The sequence below is a fragment of the Monopterus albus genome, unplaced genomic scaffold, assembly GCF_001952655.1.
Source record: "Monopterus albus unplaced genomic scaffold, M_albus_1.0 scaffold214.1, whole genome shotgun sequence".
Taxonomy (NCBI): Eukaryota; Metazoa; Chordata; class Actinopteri; order Synbranchiformes; family Synbranchidae; genus Monopterus; species Monopterus albus.
Window position 1 is genome coordinate 427797 of NW_018128094.1, and position 4850 is coordinate 432646.

Below are 4850 nucleotides of genomic sequence, written 5' to 3' on the forward strand. Positions count from 1 at the left end.
GATACCAGTGGCTACGGATAGCATATGGCACTAGGAACTAGATACAACACAAACAGGACAGGGGGTGGGCAGGCGCAGCCGATGGGATTACCTAGGTTCTGTACTGTGTGTGTCCTTGTTTTTCTATACTTGGGAGGCCTGAAATCCATGAGTTACTATCTTTGCAGGAACAGGAAGTCACTTGTGGGGACTGGAGGCTGGTCCCAGTAAAGTACCTTGTCGAATTTTATAAAAACAATGGGGTGAAAGGTTAGAGCAAGTGTAGGCTATGGTTAAGGTTCAGATAAGTGTTAACATTAGACAAGTAGCAGTTCTGGTTAAGTCTCCTGGAAATGAATGCAACTCCCAGTAAGCGACAAAAACAAGGGTGTGTGTGCGCCATGCATATCCTTGATGCTGCATGGTTGGAGGTGTGTATGTGTCTGTACCCTAGTTATATGTGTGCAGCCAAGCACATGTACAGTAGCATATAGTTTTCAGCACCAAATGTCAGTATTTTGATCATATTAAAAATGACTGGGTTCAGAGTCAAGTGCTGGAAACACTGGGTACTTTCAGCACATGTGCCTGCACAAAGAAATTGAACTACAGTGTCACTTTGTCAGGAATCGGCGTGTGAAGCTGCCGATAATGTCAAGGGGTGAACTCAATTATAAGGACAGACGAGTAAAAGTGTTTATTTAATAAGAAGCACTGGTAACAAACGATAACACAAAGCAGGATTCAGGTTCAGCAAGTAACACTCAGTTTGATAATACAGTCCAGTCAGAGCCAAAAAACTTACACAGCCGAGGTACAAGAGGTCAGAGAGGGGAGTCCGATAGTAAATATACAGAAAAACATGGTCAGAATCAGGAGGTAAAGGTTAAGCATTAGTGGTCAAAAGGTAAGCCGGGGTCAGAGCTGGAATCACAGGAGGAAGAAAAAATGCTGGAAAGTCTAAACATGGGTTAGAATGATCTGGCAGCTTCTTGGTGTTGGGAAGCTGCCTATAAGGGGGTGAAAACAGGTGCAAACAATAACCGCTGATTGGAGTAAAGAGTCTGAAACAGGAAGTAATGTTAAAATAAAAGCATGAGACCAGAAACAGGTGGGACAGAATCATAACACACTTCTACAGAGCATTTACACACATATATATACATATATATATAAATAAAGGTACTGCAACAGACATCCCCTGTGGCTCATGACACTTGACGGCAGCAGTTAGTATCAAATCCCTAATATACAATAAAATACTGAAAGTGTTGCTTCTCTGTCAAGACCATTATGGTATTTAATGTACTATATTAGCATAGTGTGTATTAATTATCTCATTATTCCATGGTCAGAGCAAAGAAAAACTGAGGACTATTTTACCTGCTTATCTATGTTGTCAGTAAAATGTATGTGTATGCCTATGTAGGGCAGAGACACACCAAGCCAATGGTCAACTGTTGGGCCATTAGTGAGCATCTGTCGGGGCTTGTCCTCCTAGTGTGTCCCACACCGCTGGCACTAGTCGATCTCTGTCAGCAGCTTTTCAGCCTATTTGACATGTTGTCTGTGGTCGGGCCTCGTCAGTGAGACCATTCTGAATGGCTGTTGAGCTTAGCGAATCAATACATGAGAAGAACATGGTTCGGAAAAGTCCCATCATCTTGTCATTGTAGGATCCATGATTTCACCAATTTAGTGTTGTTCCTCCTTGCTTTTCACTTCCACAATCTCCTTTCTTCTTCCACAAGCAAAAGTCCATGTTATGGACGCATGCCACACAAGGTGGTGTGACAAAGGAAGCGGAGTGCTGTACAGATTAGAATGGTGATAATGTGTCAAAACACATAAAAGTCCCGAATAGGTATAGGGGGGTATAGGTGTTGATCCTAGGCAGAGATGATGAAGGACGTCTCAGGGTCGAGCTGTGGAGCAGGAGGGTCACTCACTGGCTGGTCAAGGTAGAGATGGTTGAGGCAGAAGAACAGGCAGGAGAACACGATGAGCAGGTAGAAAACAGGATAGGAGAGCACCAACCTGGTAGAGAGATGCTAGTCCGAGGGGTAACGATGGGTATTGATCAGAGGTTGACAATTCCTTGTGGAGGTTAATAGTCCAAAAGGGGAGCTGACGTCTGGAACAGGCAAGGAGAAAGATAAGAAAATAAAGGAGGCAAACTTGAACAGAATGTACATAAAGACCGTAACAGTGTGGAACAGCACTAGTCATCTGCCTGGGAACCAACAACAAACTAGCAGTGAGCCGGTTGGAAGGCAGGGTAGATATAGGAGGCGGGTAATTGCAGGATAGACAACAGGTGGTGATGATAATGATAGCTGGCAGGTGTGTGGAGGTGAGAGAGGGCAGGCAAAACGGAGTGACCCTGACAGTCCAAGGGTAGAGAACGGCAGTGTTATTTGCAACTTCTTATCAGACATATTTTCAGTTAAAAGCAGCTATAACCATATGCTGTTTTGAATGAAAGGTGTTTTGTTAACAGCTTATACTGGTGAATACAGATACCGCCACCTGCTGGCAGGGGGAGTTATTTTTGTCGCACAGGTGCAGAATGTATGTGCTAGTTGGCCTTTGGCTATAGTCTGTGTGGTGTGTTCATAGCAACTCTTTCTTTGTGCACTTTGACTACTGTAAACTAAAAATGCTGCCTTTACGACAACACTTTTAAGGAGCCATCAAGAGAAGAACTACCATTAGCTGCAGTAGAAGTCTAGCTGATCATAGCCAGAGGAGAGAAGGATGAGTGGGATCTAACAAAAAGCAGGAGGCCTACAGTCAGTCCAGCCCAGCACAAACGCTCTGCCCCACAGGGATACAAACACACTGATCTGAACCTCACAGCTCTCTTGATAATCAGTGAGCGAGAAAACATACATTTAGGCAGCACACAGGACCATACATGAAAATACATGCGGTGCACAATGTTTTGTGGAGACATTACAGCCAAGGGCCTGTTGGACAAATGGATCCTTTGTTCTATCACAGCGACACACACATACTGTATAGTGCATACACAGACACCAAAAAAAAAAAAGTACACCATACATTTCAGGATGAGCAGAAAGAGGTTCAAGGCTGTCTGAAAGTTGTATCTATCTCATACATCTGTGTTGACTCACTGCAGTACAGCTACTGTACACTGTGTATCATCCTGTATACGTATCTAGTATTTCATGTTGTATGTGTATACACTGAGAAATAGAGTGAGTGCCACACAGACAGCAGATGCGCCTCTACTTGTATATACTGTATGTATTAGAATCAGGGGTGCATACACAGGCATGTCCCACATACAGTACGTGCACGGGCAAACATGATGGTGACCTTCTTACAGCAATAGAAGAGCCCTTTTGGTTTGTAGTATTTGGTTGAACAACATGAAAAGGTCAAAAACAGGAAAATGATGTGTGGAAATAACATGTTCTCATCCCTGGGCATCAAATACAGATGCTTTGTCAAGCACTTTGGCATCTCACACAGATGCCAAAGGTACTCGACAATACATTAGTAAACACCTTATGTAAACACTCTGTGTGCTTAAATTTAGGTACTAAAACTAGGAAATGATCATGGCTTGGGTTAAAACACACACAAATTTAAAAAATACAATGTTTCACACCGGAATCGCACACATCTCCTGCATGAAAGTCTGATGATTTCTGACCCACCCATCCACCCCAACTTTCTCCTAATACAGACCTTTTTCCTTCATATTACTATATCACTGTAAATGCATGATATGTTTTTTTTCTCATACGGACACTAAGAAACAGCATTAATCAAAAAATTTGTCATCATATCCTATGTCAGTGTGTTGATTTCATCCACAGTTGCCACTGTTTCCACCACCTTTTTTGCCAGTGCTAATAGACAGAAAGATAACATCTTCCTAACATCATCTAAATTCAAGAGACCAGCAGGTTAGATGCCTGGACAGTCCAAACAGTCCAAAACCTGTTGTCATATTTTGATGCAGATATCATAAAACTCTGATTTTAAAAACACAGAGCAGGTACATATTGGCAGTGAAAAGAATTAAACAAATCAGTGTCAAGAGCAAACAAATACAGAGCAGACCCAAGGACCAGTGCTGTTAAGGTCGGTTGCTCCAACCAACACTCTGGAACAAATACTGACAATTGCTATCAAATTTGATTTCAGTATTTATTATTTGTTTCAATAGATCAAAACTTTCTTTTGGCCAACACCTGGTCAGTGACAAGGTCAAACATTATTGGCTAAGATTTTATAATATCTTTTGAAGATATTAACGTACCTGAAAGGTTATATTTTAATATGTTTGCTCACCCCTTGACCTTTTCTAGTGAGCCACCAAAAATTTTAATCAATACATTTCTAGATGTGGGCAGGCTGCCATAAAACATACTTTGCTATAATGGTCTATACAGGTATTTTTTTCTCATGACATTTCCTTTTGCAACTTCAGCGATACAATTTGTAAGGCTTTAAAGACAGCAAAATTAGTGTTCAGTCGAATGTTTTTTTTGTCCAGTGCATTTGTAAAGCTGGGTACATTTAACATTTCTGTATTTGGGGCTGTTTTAACATCATTTTTAAACATACTGTACACATACAGCAAAGGGTATATTGTAGATGAAGAGACAGAAACACAGGATTTTCTCCAATCATACTGGATGCAAGAAGCAGTAAAATTATAAGAAAAAAGGTAAAAGCCTAGAATATAAACAGGAGAGGAAATGGAGGGAAAGGCAGCACTGGGTAAGGCCCAGATCTAACTTACTAAATGAGTTGAAAAGCAGATAGGACAAAGTGATTTAAGGCCCAGTGAGTATTCGCACATAGTCTGTAAAGAGTCTAAAGCCAGCTTTTTG

At 41.4% G+C, this 4850-nt stretch overlaps 1 long non-coding RNA gene across 1 annotated transcript; it reads right to left on the minus strand.

The window, feature by feature from the left end:
- Window positions 1-650: 650 nt before the first annotated feature.
- LOC109971044 (uncharacterized) lies at window positions 651-2225 on the minus strand. Its single transcript, XR_002276486.1, has 2 exons — window positions 1363-2225; window positions 651-1043 (listed from the first exon to the last, which is right to left on the minus strand). It is a non-coding gene; the product is annotated as an uncharacterized LOC109971044 (long non-coding RNA).
- Window positions 2226-4850: the final 2625 nt, after the last annotated feature.